Below are 19,915 nucleotides of genomic sequence, written 5' to 3'. Positions count from 1 at the left end.
GGTACCTGCACCCCAGGCTCAGAACAAGACAAGTTTAGGTGGACACTAAAGGTTGGAGAGCCCAGAAATAAAGATGGCAGCATCACATTATTTAAGAGATTTGTCTGCGCAGAAATCATATAAGTGTTTTACAGAGCTGTTTTCAGAGTGTGGGAAGGCTTGGGATCAAATTTTCAAAGAAAACTAACCAGTTAAAATTAGGCAATTATTAATTCAAGGAGAAAGTGCTGGAAGTTTAAGAGAAAGCAAATGTCATTACATCACAGTACTTTTTCAGCAAGAAACAATATTTGATAGCCATAATAATAAAGACACTGATAAGAAATTAACAAGAAATGGATATTATATTGGGAGGAGGAGAGAGGGGTTTAATTGAGCTAAAATCCCTCCTCTTTTATAACAAGCAGTTAACATATAATGTCTAAAATGGATACATTGAGAGATAGCTGTAAGATCTAAAAATATGGAATTCAGAACCAGAAGACACAGCTAAAAGATATTAAAGTGCATTTTAGATCAGGTGAGGTAATGGTTATATCCCCAAAAAGGGAGGTAAACTTAAAATTTCACATCATCGCTCAAGGGTGCTAAAGATGCCAGATTCCTGCTTGTGCCACTGTGTGCAGAAGGGGTGTGCTGGAAGGAATGTCTCTGACCACCCCACATCAAGCCCCCCCCCGCAGGGTTGGGGATATCTACTGGGTTCCCAATGGCTCCCACATGGGTTTTCTGAAGGACAATTACATCTTCATCACTGTATTTTGGGGTCCACCTAAACTGAGTTGAATCTAGTCCACCTTTCAATTATACACAAGGGACTGGAGCTCTGAGAAGGGATTTGATCAAGGAAACAGTGAGACCCTGGTGGGGGACAGCTGACAGAGAGGAGTGCTGGGCCCACCAGTCTTGAGTTTTAGTCTCTGCTTTGCTGCTTACTTGGCTGTGTGGCCTTGAACCCCTAGCCTCTCTGGGACTCAGTTTCTTCATCTGTAACATAGGGCAATACATCTGGCCCTTGGGGTTATTGTGAGGTTTAAATGGGATCATGGGATCAGTTGACTCAGTGGGTCTTCAGAGGTCTGGTCTCTTAATCTTATCAGTGAACATTCACCCTCAATATATTTTATATATTTATAAAGTAAAAACATAGATCACTGTGTCAACATATTATTACCTTATATCATATACACAAAAGTAGAAATTTTAAAAAGATGAAATTTAAAAATTACTAATCATTTCTGGGGCTCCTATTCAAGTTTTGACCCAACTTTTAAAAATTGGGATTTTATCTATCATTGACATGTTCTATATATGAGTTCTTTGTTGGAGGGCTATGTCAAATATCTTCTCCCAGCACGTGGGTTGCATTTTGTTCTCTTAATGATGTCTTTTGATAAACAGAATTCTTCATTTTAATGTGATTTATCAATTTTTCCTTCATGATCCTGTTCTGTGTAAGATAGATCACAATCACCAAGATTATGAAAATATTTTCCTATGTTTTCTTTTACAAAAGTTCATTAGGTCCAAGGGGATTTACTATTATTGCATAATAAGAAATCTGTGGTCCCAGGGTTGGTTCAGAGGGTCAGTATCATCCCTGAAGTCTCAGGCTCCTTCGATCCTTCACTCTGTCACCCTCAATGTGTGGTGATGATGTTCCCACATGGTCACAACATGGCCACCATAGCTTCAGGTGTCACATCCTCACATGACAATATCCAAAAGTATGAAGAAGGGAGTGAGTGAGATAAGTGTAAATAGAAGAAACCTTCCCAGCTTGACTGGTCCTTTTGTCTCATTGGCCCAAACTGGGTCACACGACCACCCCTACTGCAGGGAGGCTGGGGAAACATCTGCCTCTGTCTTGAAAGATAAGCTTTACCAGCATGGGAGAAGGGGGAGGAGGAGAGTGTCTGATTGATGAGCAATCACAATATCTGCTACAGAGAGTGGCAAACAGAACCCAGATTTTTCACTCAAAGTAGGATGACCAATTGCCTTGGTTCGCCCTGGAAATGGGATTTTAGAGCTAAATCTGAGAAAGTCCTGAGCAAACAGACACATCGGTCGCCCTACCTCATGGAGCTTTCACTTGGTCTGAAGTCAGGGGTAGACTAGACCTTGTCTCGAACCTGGATGGAGAGAGTCATCCAGATAAGGTGCTAGGAAGGGTGTGAAGCTTGCCACTTTAAATTTCCCGCAGCCTTGGTCTCTAGCCCCTGACATTCCATCATTATCTGCACTCGAGCCAGTCACTCTGCTATAAACATTTCTGAGGGCCTCTGATGCGCCAGGCCCTGTGCTAAGTGCTGGCAACTCTGAGGTGGATCAGACACAATTCCTGCCCAGAGTAACCGCCAGGCCAGTGGGAGAGCCTGTGAAGTAAAGTCATAAATTAGGCTGTGCTGGAGGAGGCTGAGGGGGGACAGTGAAGTCCGGCTGGGTCTTCTAGGGGAGGCACTGCCTGCTCGGGGAGGTAGAAGACGAATGCAGACGTCACCCCAGGCATGAATGCTGTCCTTTCCCTGGTCCTCTTTTACCATGCTGGGCAGTTCCTTCTTGCAGTTTTTATTTTTCCCTTAATAAAAATTTCTTTTCCCCTTAAAAAGAATGGCCATGCCATGTGTGCAGAGCTTTCGGAAAGCCCTTTCACTCCCACTTATTTGACCTTTGCAGCGGCTTTATGTGGGTGCAGGGCTGCAAGGGTGACTGTTCTCATTTTATAGAGGAGGAAACCGAGACCCACCCAGAGAGGAGGAAACCGAGACCCACCCAGAGAGGAGGAGTCCCCTGCCCAAGGTCACATGGCTATTAAGTACCAGTGGAACATTTCAACTCAGCTCCACTCCCCTCCAGTTGCCTGCCTCCAGCCAGGGCCAAGGTTGCCCTAGTGCTTGGGAGAAGAGGTGGGACAGTCGAGCGTGGTAGGGGCAGCACTGGAAGCCTGAGGCCAGCATGACTCGTGAGGTGGTGCCTGGTTCTGGAGCAAGCTTTAGCATCCAGCAGATGCAACGGGCAGAGGGGGCTCCCCTGGCCTGAGGATGGGGGGATTGTTAGGGAGTGATAACTGTAGGATTAGGGCTGGCTCTCAAGGCAGGCTGCAATCTTGGCCTGGGCCACTTCCCACCTGCAGCCTATGACAACAGCTACAGTCCCCTGGGAGCAGCAGGAGGCATTTCTCTGCCTTCTCCTGCAGCAAAGAATGTGGGGGGAGGCCTCTGGCTGCCACCAGGTAAGGCAGACCAGGCCCATCCCTGGGCGTGAGACCCAAAGGGGTTTTGGAAAGCAATCCTACTTGGAGGTGCTAGAGAAATATGGACTTAAAAATCATTTTATCACCATGGATCAAGAGCTATTAGGGCTAAGGTTAAGCCATTCAGCTGTTTAAAAAACTAAACTTCCAAATTTGCTTAAGAAAAGAAAATCATCAAAATTCATTAAAAAGGAAACAATGGCTCTTAAACACGGCAAGAAACACTTGCATTGCTCCCAAGTAAGAAATTTTAAATGTACAATGGGTTTGTCAAGGATGATACTTACACAATGAAGATACTCAAGCATATCCCTAAACATTAATTACAAAAAGGGAAGTAATAACTTTATAGTGGAGAAACTGGGCGCCACTCTAACCAAGCGATCAAAGTTAATACTAACAAAGGGACAAAGTCACATCGTGCGCCTCCTGACCCAACCCAGTGGGAGGCCACAGCATCGCTTCTAAGGCATTTCTGTCAAAAAGGCATAACCGGAGCCTAATCATGAGGGAACATAGCACAAACCCAAACTGAAGGACGTGACATTTTATAAAACAACGTATTTATATTCTTAAAAAATACCAATGTCATGAAAGACAAAGAAAGGTCAGGAACTGTTCCAGGTTAAAGGGGACTAGAGAGACACAACACCTAACGCAATGTGACCCTGGCCTGCATTCCGCGCTGGGGCAATTCTGTAAGGGGCGTTCCTGGAACAGCCGAACACCTGGGGTCCAGATGCATTGGACGGGAAGGGCTGCGCGGCTGGCCCCGGGGAGCAGGCCTCTGCGGCACCGCGCCGAGAGGCAGGCCACGCGGTGACGTCCACCAGGTTCAAACGCACGTCCCCTTGCCCGCCGATCCACGTCCCGCAGCTTATTCTGCACATGCGCGTAGTTGCAAAACGACATCTGCGTAAGGACGGGCGTTGCAGCCTCGCGGGGACAGCAGAAGGCAGGAGACGACCTCAGCATCCCCGATGAAGCAGGTGCTGCCACACCTAAATCAGGGGTTCCGCAGCTGAGAGAAAGGAAGGGGCGGCTCCCCACCCCGCTGGAGAGCCGCGGCCACGCTGGGGGCGGAAGCCAAGGCGGGCGCCGCGTGCTGGGCCGTCGTCGCGCAAAGGAGACCGGAAGGGCCGCCGTCCGCGCACGCGCCGGGCGGGGCGGGAGCGGCTCCGAGTGGAGGCGCCGGCGGGCGGGCGGGCGCGCGGCTGCTTCCCGGGGCCGCGGGCGGGCCGGGCGCGGTGCGAGCGGGCGCTGCGTCCCCGGCGCACGGTTTGTGCCGTCGGCGCCCGTCCCACACGGCTGTTAGCTGTTCCAAGTGGAAGGAAGGAGAAAGGAAGAGGAGCGGGCGTGAGAAGGGGAGGAAGGACAGAAGGAAAGACAGACGGAAGGGAGGGGCGGGGGGGGAGGCAAAGGAGGCAGGAAGAAAGAATTCTTTAAAAATATATATTTTTAATTATTGTGACCTTATAGCTGCTGTCCTGGAGCCCTGTTGGAAAGGCACAAAAAGAATCATAGGCGGTAGACGAGAGGGCGGTTTATCCGCCCGCCACCGACCGCAGGTGAACCCTGTCCGAGAGGAGCGCCCGGCCTCCCGCGGCCCCGCCCCCGGCCCCGCCCCCCTCTCCGCCCGCGGCGCGCCCCCGCGGAGCGCATCCCTGCGCAGCCCGCGGGGCTGGGTCAGCGCGTTTGCGTCATTTCCTGGCTCCCGGTTGGCCACCACGCCGTCGGATCCTGTTTCGGTGCCGGAGCACGCGGACCTGAGCTCAGCCCCTGCTGCACCGGTTCGCGTCTCCTCTCGGGTCGTACCAGCCGGCGCGTCAGCCTGCAGATGCTTGGCGAGGGGCACTCACACCGTGGAAGCTGCGTTATCATGGAAAATGAGCACCGTCTGCCAAACCCCCAGCTCCCATAAAACACTCGGCCGAAGAGCGAAGAAACCCCGTAAAACAGGTCCCAGGGCTCCCGCCGCCTGCTCTGCGGGGAGGGGTGTGAAAAGCCGCCTGCGACCTGCCGGCAGCCTCTCCTCTCACCTCCTGAGGCTCCGGGTGTGCTTGGTGAGGCAGCTTGTTGGGCCACACGCGCCGTCTGTGTCCACGGATTTTAACCCTCTGACTTAACCCTTTAACTATTTTCTCTGCCCTGTAAACTGGTCTGTTATCTTTGCTCATAGTGTCCCACAAAGTCCCAGATGGAGGCCACAGGAAATTTATTTCACACTTTTATTCCAGGAGAACTTGGGCTTCTGCTCAGAAACTGGTTTGGGGGTTTCCCCCCCTGTGACGCCATGTAACCGATTCTCTCTTCTTGCTTTGGCTGCAAGGAAGCTCAGGACAAACTTTTCTTTCCCCTCTAGCAATGGCCCAGGACCCCAGCGGGCATCCGGGAACTTGACCCTCATCCGTGAGTTCACTTTCTTTCCCTTTTTCACAATTTTATCATCCACTTCTTTCCCTCTTCTCCGGTTTTATAACATCTCTGAGCTGCCTCAAACCATTTTTCAACAATGTGAACAAACATAAATGACCTTATTTCTTGCTCTTAGCAGCCCATTTCACAGAGGATGAAACCGAGGCCCACAGAGAGGCGATAGCTTGAGCCAGGGCTGCAGTGTGTGAACCAGCAGAGAAGACCAGACTCGCAAGCAGCCTGTTCACGTCTGCTGTGCTCCTTCCCTGCCCTATCTGTTCCTAAAGAAGCCTGTCTCTGACTTGCTGACTATATTAATCATAGTTCTTTCAGTTGACTGTGACAGAAACCCTGTTAAACAAGCAAAGGAAATTTATAGATTTGCATAAAGGGCATATCTAATGGGCAGCAGGTATGGCTGGATCCAGGCACAGAGGCACCTTTGACAGGCCTCCCTCCATACTCAGCTTTGTTTCTCTCTGTCTCTCTGCTTGGTAGCATCATTCTTTCCTGCATTAGATGACTTCATTCCATATGGCATAAATATGGCCCCAGTGCCCCAGGACTACATCTTGATAGCCTGAAGAGGGAGACCCTCCTCTACAGCCCCAAAAGAAAGAAAAGAGGAGCCCCACCTGGAAAGCCTTCCTCCTGTAGCCAGAGTGACAGGCATCTTGACTGACAGCCCCATCCAGGCTCCGGAATCAGGGTGGAGTCCCCCAGAGCCAGAGGAAGGGGAAAAGGAATTGTGCTGGGCAAACAGACTCTGGGCTGGCCAATGGTAATTGTCCCAGGGAAACTAGTAGGAGAGGAAAGAGATGTTCACCCCAAGAACAAATCAGCCAATGAGTGGCTTTGGTCTTTCCTTAATGGAAATTCACTCCCCCCCTCACTCTTGAGCTCTTGTGGCTTTGGGGTCTGATCTACCATCATCACCTCCAACCAAGTATCTTTTAGGTCGGCCCTGACCTTACACACTGGCTTTTGCTGTTTCCACCTCCTGAATGCCTCCTCTTATCACCTAACCAAATTCTAGTGCTTCTTTTCTAGGGATCCTTCCTTGAAGACCCTAACCCAGGAGATGTCTCCTTCTTCTGAACTTCCCACCCCACCCAAAGACATTTTCTTATAGCAATGACTATGTATTTAGTTCAATGGGGAGAGACAAAGACCTGCCAGAGTAGGAAGGTGCCTCAGATTTGACCTGAAATGCCGTTTCAGAGAGGGGGCTGAATGGCTTTTGGAAGGCTATAGTTCACGCTGGAGAAAGCAAACAGCACTCCTCCCATGGTCCCCAAGGTTGTTTAGGAAACTGAAAAGAGAAATGGGAGAAGACAGTGAATATGGCTAGTTTTTTATGTATACGACCTAGTTTAGGTCTCCCCAAATCTCTGTCAGGTAAATGTGAATTTACAGACAAGGAAAGTGCCTCACTCCAAAGCCCGCAGCCAGTGAATGACTTGCAGAACTCAGATCGGAATTGTCCAGCTGTCCTGTCCCATTCCCTCTACCAATTCCCTAATAAATGCCCCCCCATTATTATATGATGACTCACACCACAAAAAATGTCTCCTAATTAAATTTGAAAATAAGAAAAGCATTTGGAATGAACTCTGAGGAGGCTAGCCTTAGAAGAATTACTTCCATACTGAGAATTTGTTCCCCAGCTATGTAGCAGCTGGGTACTTTTTTTTTCATTTCTTTATGTTCCCAATGAGTGGAATGTAAGAAGCAAAGAGAACCAGTTTCCACCCTTCACTTCCTTCCTAAGCTGCCTCAAACCCTTCATACAGTATTGACATAGAATTCAATTGATCAAATTAAGTAAGAAACCTATTGATGAATTAATTAATTTTTACTTTTACCAGATATGCTTATTTGGGGCAGTTATTGACCCAAATTGGACACAGTGAAGTCCTAGGCTCCATCCCCAAAACACAATGACAATCAGTGGAGAAAGTTGGTTTGCTTTACAGCCAGCAGTCTGAGAACACATCTGTTGTCAAGCTCCAAGTCAAGCCACTAAAACTGTGAGGAAAAATATGGGCTCTTTCCCTTTCCTATCATGCAGAGTTGGAGTAAAATAAGCTGGGTTTGAATATCCTAAACTGTGTGGCCTGAAGACTAACCTCAGAGCCTCTGTTCACCCACCAGTAGAATGCTGGGTTGTGCGTGGTGATTCCAAAGATACCCTCCAGAATGTGCCATGAGTCTACAAGTGTCTCTCATTCTGAGTCCAGCACCCAGTAGGAACTCAAACATTTTTTTGAAAGATTTAATTGAGTAGAGTGAAAAGCTAGAATATGGGTGAAACTTGCGCCACCTCATTACCTCTGAGCCTCGACTTCCTCTTCTGTAAAATGGAGTTAACGATGCCAGCTTTAGAAACTGGTGAAGATGGATGGCATGTGCTAAGGTATGTAAATAGTGCTTGGTAGTGGTTGTCTCCTCCCCTTCTTTGCCCAGCAAATGGCAGACTTGTCTCCCATGGAAGCCAATGCACAGGTCTGACTCCTGAGCCCCCATCCCTGGCCCCAGCTTCAATTGCAGTTGTGAAAGCCACTAGGCTGGGCAGCTGAAAAAAGGAGAGATCAGGAAGTTCTAATGCCCAGAGCTCAGTGGCTCCTTCCCTGGCAGATGAGAAAAAACTCAACTGTTCAGGAGACCGTTGACCAACTCACTTGAAATAAAACCTCATCGGTCCCTAACCGGACTCCTCATCTTCTATTGTTCCTTCCCTCATTCTGCTTCATTCACACCAGCCTCCGTGCTGCGCCTCAGGGCCTTTGCACAGCTGTGCTCTCTGCCTGGGATGCTCTTTTCCCATGTTGTCACAGGGTTTACTTCCTTCCTTTAGAATTCTGCTCAAATGTTGCCTTGTCAAAGAGGAATTCCCTATCATCTTGCCTTAGTTACTTCTGGCATTGCTCCTCTGCTTTATTTTTCTTTGCAGCATTTATGCCTCATGTAAGTATTTATATATTTGTTGTCTGCCTTCCACAACCAGAACATGAGCTCTATGAGGGCAGGACTTTGTCCAGCTCAAAGTCACATCTCAGTCCCCTGGAATAGTCATTGGTAGATGGTAGACTCTTGGAACTATTGAAAAAATGGGTAGGTGAGTGGATGGGTGGATAGGTGGATGGGAGGATAGATGGATCAAAGAATGGGTGGATTAGAGTGCAGGAGGATGGGTGATTATAGGTTGGTGGATGGAAGGATGGTGGTCAGTGGGTCAGTGGGTTGATGGGTAGATGGTGGATGAAAGGATGATGGATGGGAAGATGATGGGTGGGTGGATGGGAGATGGGTGGGTGGGAGGATGGGTTGAGGGGTCAGTGAATGGATGGGAGGATGGGTCCATGTGTTGATGAGTCAATGGGCCGACAGATCAATGGGTAGAGTAGGAAGAGCACTGGATTTAGAATCAGATAGACCTAGGCTTTTTCCAGATCGACCTGAAGTCGAGCCCTAGCTCGTCCCTGACTGGGCAAGTTGCTTCCTTTACTCTGAGCTCTGGTTTCCTTAGCTGAGAAATGTAAATAATAATCATTCATGTCCCTTAAGGGTGTTGTAAGGATTACATGAAGCTCTATATAAAGTGATTAGCATGGTACTCTCACTTAGGAACCAGCTGCCATGTTGTGAGGAGACTCAAGGAGCCCAGTGAAGAGGCCCACGTGGAAAACAACTGAGATCCCCAGCCAGCAGCCAGCACCAACTTGCTGGCCATGTGAGTGAGCCACCTTGGAGGCATATCCTCCAGTCCCAGCCAAAACTTTGGGCGTGTACAGTCCCTGACACCTGACATCTGCACTGCAATGTCCTGAGAGACCCCAAGCCAGAACCGCCCAGCTATGTCATTCCCAAATCCCTCAGAAACTGCACGAAATAATAAATAATTATTTGTGATTTTAGCCTGAGGTCAGTGAACTTTTTCTGTGAAAGTTCAGATAGTGAACATTGTCATCTTTGCAGGTCATGTGGTCTCTGTCACAACTGCTCTGGCATTGTAATGCAGATCAGTCAAAGACAATACGTAAGTAAAGGTGGCTGTGTTCCAGTAAAACTTTTATTTATAAAAACAAATGACAGGCCTGATTTGGTCTCTGGTTTGCCAACCCTGTTTTAAGCCACTAAAATAAATGATTCATGCATTTCTCGCAGTGTATAAATATGGTCTCTTTACTCATGGAGTTGATGGTCTTGCCTGGAATGCTGACCCCATCTGCTCTGCAGCTTCCCCATTGAGGGGCTCAGACCTCAGGGCAGTGTCTGTGCTGATGCGCCTCCATGCCTTAGCTCTCCCAGCTCTCAGAGCCAGGCACAGAGAAAATTCTAACCTGTGTGCCAGAGGAATAAACCAAGTAAAACTCAAGATACTGTCTGTGTCCCAAGTGGGGCGCAGATTCTTAGGGCTGTGGGAACAAGACAAGGATTAATGTGGTCTGGAAGGCTTCCTGGAGGAAATGAACTTGAGCTGAATCTTGAGAGGTAAGTGCAACTCAGATGAGCATTAAGCAAAAGGGCAATCATTCCAGACCAGAGGGAACAGCATGACCAAAGTGAGGAAGGGCAGATCCATGGTGATGGAGTCAGCATGCTAAGAGCCTTGAATGTCAGGTAAGGGGCTTGGATGTCATCTTGGGAACAAGGGCTTCTCAAACAGAGGCAAAGGGGGTTCACAGATGAGCTCTTGGGAGAGAGGCTGTGACTTTCATAAAATTCTGTGACCGAGAGACAATGAAGACACTGCTCTGACACCACTGCAGATTTGTGTTTTATTTTAAACAGAAGAGGGGGTGTCTTGGTTTGGGTTCCCCATAAAGTAGTCACTGAGATGGGGAATCAAGCAAGTGGTTAATTTGGGAGGTGGTTCCAGGAAACACTATGATGAGGGGAAAGTGAGCCTGGACGGAAAGGCTGTCAAAATGACGTGTAATCAGGCAAGCTGCTGATGTGGGAGAGCAGAGCTCAGGCCCAACTGGATCTCAACGGGCCACTTCTAGGGGACAGTGAAGAGCACAGCTCAGAGGTCTCCCAGCTGAGGGCAGGGAGCTGAGATTACCCACCAACGCCCACGTCATTGGCCAAGGGTTGCTTACTTCGTAATTCTCCAGCCTCAAGCAGAGAGTTGCAGGTGTTTGGGGGGAAAGATGAGTGCTGAGGTGACATAGGCAGGACAGTGACAATGTGTGCTGTAAGTGGGGGTAATACAAACAAAGGAGTGTGTTTGAAAGAGAAATTGAGCAGCTGTGGGGGCAGGATGGACATGGACAGGAGGAAGAGAAGTCAGGGTCTAAGCCCAGGGAAGTGGCTGCCGCAGACCCTGAGGCTGGACTTGGCTGGGGCCGGGGGATGGAGAAGGGGTACCGAGGGCCAGCCTGGCTCCGCAGCCCCAGGGAGTAGGTGGATGGGTCCTTCCCAAGGTCGGAAGCCGGGAGGGGAAGAGGCTGAGTTCCGTCCCAGACACCCCGAGTTTGAGATGCCCGCTGGGTGTCAAGCGGAGCTGTCCAGCCAGGTAGATGAGCAGGGAAGCGGTTTGGAGAGCTGCGGGGGGGGGGGGGGGGGGATAGCTGAACCCTGACTCAGGACGCAGCACAGACTGCAGGACAGAAGGAGAAAGAACAAGAGGCGCCCTCCAAGAGGGAGAAGAGTGCGGGGGGCAGTGGAAGGGGCAGCGTTTCTGAGCTGAAAGTGTGAAGAGCTCAGCAAGCTTGCTGGCAATATTATTGGCTTTATTACCAGCCTTTCAAATGCATTTATATGGGTTTAATTCAATGTCTGACATATTGTGACTGCAAATAAAAATTTGTTTAATGAGTTAATGCCCATTTTACAGATGAAGTCATTGAGGCTCAGAGAGGTGAAGCAACCTTGCTCCTGTTCTGCCTGACTGCAAAGCCCATGTTCCTTATTTCCAACAGGTGGTGAAGTGTCACACAGGACATCACGAAGGGCGTCCAGCAGGGCAGAGGGCCACAGGGAGGTTGCAGAGAAAAGGTAGCTCTCATGACAAGGCCATGTGTGCCCCACCAACACGACCCCTTTTACAGCTCTGCTCCCCTTCCCACAGCCCCCCTCACTTCCTCCACTCTAGCCCAGCTGGTGTGGCTCAGCGGTTGAGCATCAACCTTGGATCCAGGAGATCGCAGTTCGATTCCCGGTCAGGGCATATGCCCGGGTTGCGGGCTCGATCCCCAGTCGGGGGCGTGCAGGAGGCAGCCGATCAATGACTCTCTCTCATCATTGATGTTTCTCTCTCTCTCTCCTTCTCCCTTCCTCTCTCTGAAATCAATAAAGATATATTTTTTAAAAAACAAAAAGGATGGGACCCCACCTGGGACCAGGATTATGATTTGGTCTAGGGTCAGGGTCAAGTTCCAGTGTGTGATGAGGGAGCAGGGTTCACTTTGTTACCAGGATCAGGATTCACTCTGGATCTTCAAATGACTACAAAGAAGTCTACCACTTCCTGAGACCATGGGGGAGTCCATTGCTCCACTAGGCCTCAGTTTCCTCTTCTGGGAGCTGGGGATGGCCCCTGTCTTGTATCCTTCCATGGTTAAATGTCAGGCGAGAGAAATAAAGCATGTCAGCAAGCTTTGCAGACTGCAGGGTGTTAGACACATGTTTATATAAACTCTCCACGAAAACCCCAAAGAAGGCTTGCTGTGGAAAAGTCCCCATGTCCCCAAGCTCCTACTCCATCTTCTACCCTAGCTTCTCTCCCTCTGTAAGGCTAATGGTAGCTGACAGTTACACAGCACGGCCATGCCAGGCACTGTTCTAAGAGCTTCACGTAAATTTAATTTAATCCCCGAACAACCTTAGGAAGTAGGTACTAATATTATCCCTGTTTCCAGAGGGGGAAACTGAGGCACAGATTGGTTAAGTAATTTGCTGAAAGTCACACTCGATACATAGGAAATCTCTGATTCAAATCCAGGCAGTTTGGCTCCCAAGTCTATGCTGAGTGTAGAGATGGGGTGGGGGGTGAGTCTCGAGAATCCTTCATGGGGCAGAGCAAACGGGGTGAGAGGTGCCAGTCAGCAATGGGCCCAGCAGCCTGCCTTTGCCCAGGAGGCTGAGTCTCTCAGCAAACCCCACTCCCACCCGGGGATGGGCATAAAAGGCTGGGGGAGGAGTTGGCGGTGGCATTAAGGCATCTCTTTAAACTTGTTTATGGAAAGAAATTTCAGGCCAGCTGCTGAAAACCTGTATTTTATGGGTAATTTTTCAATTTATTTCACACTGGTATTAAAAACAATAACCCAACCCACCATGCAGGCTGTGATTCCGCTGCGGTTGATTGGGGGGGGGGGGCTGGCTTGAAGCAGTTTCTTTGTTTGCCTGAGCACCCCAGGGACAAGGCTGCTGCCTTCCCTTGGGAAAAACCAGGAGAAGCAAAGAATAGAGAGGGTGGCAGAGGTTGTGATTTAAGAGGAGAGTACAATGAAGAGGAGAAGGGGGGTTCAGCGCCGCCCTTTTATCGGTGATGAGACTGTAGCACAGGTGATGAATGTTATCATGAGAATTTACTCTGGATTAGGCATCGTTTTTCACCTGCACAACCTCGTAGGGGGTCATGAGCACTGATAAAATACTATCTTGGTTTGAGGTTGCCGAGAAGCAGACCCTGAGACAAAGGTTTAAGTTCAAGGAGGCTATTTTAGAGTTGATCCTGGGAAACATGGGGCTGAGAATATGGAGTGAAGCAGGATGGGAAGGCAGCCCATAGAGGGTGGGTCACTGGGACAGTCACCACGGGGGCCAGCTAAAGCTCGGCCCTGCTGGGAGTTCTGGGAGACAGAGCGGAACACACCTCAGGCTCTCCCACTGCTTGAAGGAGGGAGTTGGGGTATTTGTCCATCACTGGATATTTTCACTCTACTATTAAGTCCATCAGTGAGTTATTCTCTTAAGTATTGTATTATTCCATTTTATAATTCTATTTGGGTTTTTATAACTTGTATTTCTTTGCTGAGATTGTCTACATTTCCATTTGTTTTAAGAGAATTTATGATTTCTTCTCAAAGTGTTTTTATGATGGCTGCTTTAAAAGCCTTGTCAGATAATTTCAACATTTGAATCATCTTGATATTAGCATCAGTTGATTGACTCTTCTCTCCAGTTTTGGTATGACAGGTAATTTTCTGGTTCTTGGTATGACAGGTAATTTTCTATATATCCTCTACATTTGGGCTATTACATTAGGAAACTCCAGATTCTATTTAAATCTTGTATTTTAGCAGGTAGTCTTTACTGTTTAAGTGTAGCATGTAGGTTCTCACCTACTTTGGGTGGCCATAGTTGCAATGACAGTTTAGTTTCCAGAGTCCCTGCAATGCTATTTTGGTCTCCTTTGTTCTTCTGGTGCTACTGGGGCTATTTTTCTCCTGATACCTAAACCAGACAAAGGCAGTACAAAATATATATATAGATATCAATATATTTCATGAATGTAGATGCAAAATACTTAACAAAATATTAGCAAGTAAAGTGCACAATATACAAAAAGAAATATACACCATGGCCCAATGGGGCTTATTGCATGGAGCGAACTCTAGTTCAATATTTGAAAATCAATCAATGGAATGCATTATATCAACATGCTAAAGAAGAAAAATCACATGATGGTATCAATAGATGCAAAAAAAAAATATTCATGATTAAAAAAAAAAAAAACAAACTCAGAAAAATCAAACTAGAGAGGAATTCCCTCTACTTGATAAAGGGCAAAACACCTACACCTAATATTCTACTTAATGACAAAAGACTGAATGCTTTCCCACTAAGATTGAGAACAAGGTAAGGATATCTGCTCTCAGCACTCTTACCAAACATAGTGATGGAAGTTCTAACCAATGCAGTAAGGCAGGAAAAGGAAATCAAACACATAAATCAGAAAGAAAGAAATAAACTGTCCCTATTTTCAGAGATAATATGATTGGCTAGGTTTAAAAAACAAACAAACTAGAAATCTATAAAAATACTCCTTGAACTAATAAGTGATTTCAGCAAGGTGGCAGGATATAAGGTCAACACATAAAAATCAGTTATATTCCTATATACTAAGAATAAACATATGGGCAGCAAAATTAAAAATACAATACCATTTACAATTTCTTAAGAAAAAGTACTTTGGTGTAAATCTGATAAGACACATGAAGGACTTGTATGCTGAAAAATAACAAAACACTGATTTTTAAAAATCAAAAAAGATCTAAATAAATGGAGAGGCATATCATGTTCATGGATTGGAAGGCTCAATGTACAGTGTGTCCCAAAAAATGCATACACATCTTAACAGCTGATAGCTCGATTTTGAAAATGAAATGTATTTTAATAAACGCTGCCTTCACAATTATTCATTGTGTGCATACACTTTTTGGGACACCCTACAATTAAGATGTTAATTTCCCCAAAATTTGTATACACATTTAATGTAATTCTAGTCAAATTCCCAGCACAGTTTGTTTAGATATAGACAAACTTATTACAAAATTTGTATTAAAAGGCAAAGAAACTAGAATAGCTAAAACAATTTTGAAAAAAATAAAGTGAGTAGGATAAGTCTACCCATTTTCAAGATTGATTATAAAGCTACAGTAATCAAGACCATGTGGTATTGGCAGTCAGAACCTAACACATAGTCTGTGGAGCAGAATAGGTAACCCAGAAATAGATGCACACAAATATGATCAATTAATATTTGACAGAAGAACAAAAACAATTCCATAGACTTCCAACAAATCATACTGAAGCAATTGGACATCCATAGGCAAAAAAAATGAACCTTAACCTAAACCTGAGCCTTTATACAAAAATTAATACAAAGATGGATTATGAACTTGAATATAAATCTACATAACTTCCAGAAAGAAAAAAAATAAGAGAAAATCAGAGACTTCTGTCTAGGCAAATGTTCTTAGACTTGACACCAAAAACATGATTCATAAAGGGAAAAATTTATAAAGTGGAAATCAACAAAATTAAATCCATTTGCTCTGTGAATGCTGCTGATAAGAGGGTGAAAGTATAAATTATGGACTAGAAGAAAATATTAGAAAATAACATATTCAATAAAAGACTTCTGAATAAAATAAAGAACTCTTAAAATGCAACAGTAAGACAAAAGTATCCAATTGAAAATGTGCAAAAGACGTGCAGACACTTTTCCCAACAGGATATACAGAAATTTGTACATGAATGTCCATAGTAGCTTTATTCTTAATAGCTCAAAGCTAGAAGTTATCCAAATGTCTTTCAATGGATGAATCGCTAAACAAACTATTGCACATTCATACCATGGAATATACTACTACTCAGCAGTGGAAAGCAACTATTAATATATGCAACAACCTGGATGAATCTCAAGGAAATTATGTTGAGTAAAGAAAGAGAATCTCAAAAGGATACATAATACAGGATTCCATTCCATAATATTTGTGTAACAACATAATTATAGAGATGGAGAACAGATTAGTGCTTGCCGGGGGTTAGGGTGGAGAAGGTATAGGTGAAATCATAAAGGGGTAGCATAAAGGAGTCTTGTGATGGTCCAGTTAATTATTTTAATGTGGTGTTGGTTACACAAAGTTATGCATGAGATAAAAATTGCATCCCAGAAAATTCTTCAATCCCTGACAAACCAGGACTGTTGGTCTCTCTAGCAGGGGCCATCTTGCAACACTTGCAACTCTGAGGAGTTTGGGGTTCACCTAGAAAAAATGTAGGTCCTCTGTCTACTTAGAAAGAAAGCTTATAGGAGTCAGAGCCAACACAGGCAGGAGCTACTGCATCGCTGGGGCAAGAAGAAGAGTGGCCCAATGTGGCAGCCTGGCCAGATGTTCACCAAACTCTGGTTTTCCTCCGGAGCACAGGGCTAGCCTACATTCCTCAGCAACCCTTTCAGACAGGTGTGGCCACGTGACTGCATTCTGACCAATGGGATGTGGGGAACATGCTTTGCGCCTTCTATACGTAGGTGGTCCTCTGTGTCCTGCCTCATCCACGGGGATGCACTGAGGAATGCAGAATACAAGCTGCAAGGGATCTAAGTCCCCGCTGTCCCGCAGAGGAGAAGGGTTTGCTGATCAGGAACGTGCACTGTGAGCAAAATGTGTTTCAGCCATTATACCCATTCTCATCTATTTATTACAGTTTCCAGGGGTTCCTTAACTGACGCCCCTGGTGTGCACACCTCCTGGAGATGTCATTAGCACCACTGGCCTCAGTGTCCTCCCTTGGTGCCTATATTGAGGGAGGGGAATTGGAATAAACTGGGATTCGCAGACTGCCCCCTGTAAGCTACAGAGAACCCAAGACCCTCTGAGCATCTCAGGGTGATGTGGGGTCTGGAGTTCTGGGTAATAAAACCCTAGAAATATCAAACTGTGAAAGGTCTGTAAGGGCTCTCAGAGAACACAAAATTCCAGCTGAGCCATTGAACAAATGGGGAAACTGAGTCCACAAGAGCAGGAGGTACTTGAGGTGCCACAAAGAATCAAGGAATGAGCTAGTGCTCATTCATCCATTCATTTATTCATTCCACAAATGCTTATTAAGCACTTTATGTGTCGACACAGGGATAAAATAGAAGATTTCTGCCCTCACGGAGCTCATAAACAAGCAGGTTACAAGCACGAACGGGCCAGGTGATGCTTGGTACCAGGGAGCAGTATGGGGACACTGGATGGATGTTCTCCTTTATTTGGGTGGTCAGAGAGGGCCCTCTGAGAAGGTGACTTTGAGCGAAGACAGGCCCCGAGGATATCTGACGAAGACTTTTCCAGGCAGAGGGAACAGCAAAAGCCCTTCCAAGGACACGTGGCAGACAGAGTTTGAGAAACAGAAGGACTGAGTAGCTCAATCAGAGGAAATGGGAGGCTAAGGGGTGAGAGGCTCCAGCCTGTAGAGCTGGGGCTGTCGAGCAGCCCTGGCTTCTGCGTGACTCCCGATGCACATTGCTCCTCCCTAGCTCTGCTTACCTGGGGGCTATCCTGTTCTGGACTTTGGAGACTTCAGGATTGGGGGTGGTTGGGTAGAAACTGACTTTCCAACTTTCTAATACTTGACCTTCTAGGGTCACCTCATTTCTCCTGAATTTCATGTATAAACTGGGAGACTCCTGCATCTGAAAAATTCATTCATTCATTCATTCATTCTACAAACATGCCAAGAACCTGTGTCTGGTGTGTGCTGGGCTCCAGGGACCCAGATAAGACCTCATCTCTGATCTCAGAGAGTTGAGAATTTAGAGAAAAGGACAGACTCACCCCTAGTTACCACCTGGTGTGATCAAAGCCGTGATAAAGAGGCACTGAGCCTGAAATGAGAATCAGGGAAGGCTTCCTGGATGAGGGCATATCCAGGGCTGGGTCCTGAATGAGTCAGTGGAGAAGGGGAATGGGATGCAGACCAGCATTCCATGGAGAGCCACACATGAAAGGCTCAGAGGTATGAGAGGCCTGGAGATGTTTGTAAAATACAACAAGAGTTAAGTTCTGTGGAATTAAAGGGTGAGGGGTGGGGGTAGTGGGGAGAAGTGAGATCAGAGAAGTCAGAACATGAGAGCCTTGTAGGGCATGGTGGAGGGGACCCTGCTGGGACACCTGGTTGCACATCTCAGCTCTGTTCTAGAATCACTGGACTGACTGAGCTAGGCACCCCCATCCAGAGGCCTTAGTGGCCCCATCTGTGAAATGGAGCCATTTGGGTGTGATGGCTTTGACAGTCCACCAAGATCCTTAGAATTTTGTCTGCCAGTGTTTGTGGAGTCCCACAGAAGGATGGCCAGGCCAGAGCTGCCTTATTATCTGTGTGTTTCCCTCCTCCTGGCATGTCCTCAAATGTCCTCATTGCACTGAGAGACTCCCTAAGGATGGGGAAAAGGGGCTGCAGAGGAGATATCAGCATTTACCTTGCTTTCCTTTCAGATCAAACCACATACATAAGAAAAAAGAAGGACAATTGTTTAGCAAGAGCATGTCAAGGGTAAGTTCCTCTGTGTCCCAAGTAGTAGCTAAGAAGGCAGGCACTGTACCCAGACAGACCGCGGACCTGCTGTGTGGCTTTAGGCAAGTCACTGGGCCTCTCTGAACTTCCCTGTCCTCCCTTGTAAAATGGGGCTAATCAGAATACTTCACTGGGTTGTTTTGAAGATTATATTATGTGTAAAGTGTTTAGCACAACGGACTCAAAAGTGATAGTTAGCATTATTATTGTTGTTATTAGTGGGTAAGGCAACAGTGGGCAGGAGTGTGCTGTTTGTTGGGTGGGAGAAGGGTTTTGGCTCTGAAAAGGTTAAAATCGGATCAGCTATTTCCAGTCCCATAGATAAGGTTGGAGAAAACACAGTCCAGGTCCCCAGCCCCTTCACTATAGAATTTATGAGGTGCTGGTTACTTTGAGTTAAAGATTAGGGGCTTCCACCAGGCTGTGCAGGAAACATTCAGGTTCAGTGGTCAGAAAGGACTTAGGACTCTTGAAAAAGGCAGAGCAGAGAGAAACAGCCAGGCAGCAGGGCTCAGGGCACACACCCCACCCCGCAGGTGGAGAGCAGAGAGGTGGGCACCAAGGAAGGGAGCGAAGGCAGAGCTGGAGGGCCAGCCAGGGGGAGACCAGCAACCCTGAGCCCGTGAGAGCACTGGCCAGAGGGACATTAGGAAGGCCACCGGGGTGTCCAGGGAGGAGGCAGCAGAGGAGGCGAACACAGGCAGAAAAACAGAGGGAGGCGCGGGAGAAAGAATACCAAGAAAATCAGAGCTGGGAGTGGGCCAGCAGGAGGCTGAGAACAGAGGGATGGGCGTCGCTGGGCGCCTGGGTGCGTGCGAGTGTGTGTGTGTCTGTGTGTGTCCGTGTGTGTGTCTGTGTGTGTGTCTGTGTGTGTGTGTCTGTGTGTGTGTCTGTGTGTGTGTCTATGTCTGTGTGTGTGTCTGTGTGTGTGTCTGTGTGTGTGTCTATGTCTGTGTGTGTGTGTCTGTGTGTGTCTGTGTGTGTGTGTGTCTGTGTGTGTCCGTGTGTGTGTCTGTGTCTGTGTGTGTCCGTGTGTGTGTCTGTGTCTGTGTGTGTCCGTGTGTGTGTCTGTGTGTGTGTCTGTGTCTGTGTGTGTGTCTGTGTGTGTGTCTGTGTCTGTGTGTGTCTGTGTGTGTGTCTGTGTGTGTGTGTCTGTGTGTGTGTGTGTCTGTGTCTGTGTCTGTGTGTGTCTGTGTGTGTCTGTGTCTGTGTGTCTGTGTGTGT

Source organism: Miniopterus schreibersii (genome assembly GCF_964146895.1).
Source record: "Miniopterus schreibersii genome assembly, chromosome: 10".
In the NCBI taxonomy this organism is placed as follows: domain Eukaryota; kingdom Metazoa; phylum Chordata; class Mammalia; order Chiroptera; family Miniopteridae; genus Miniopterus; species Miniopterus schreibersii.
The sequence above is the reverse complement of the archived record's forward strand: the minus strand, read 5'-3'. Positions refer to the sequence as shown.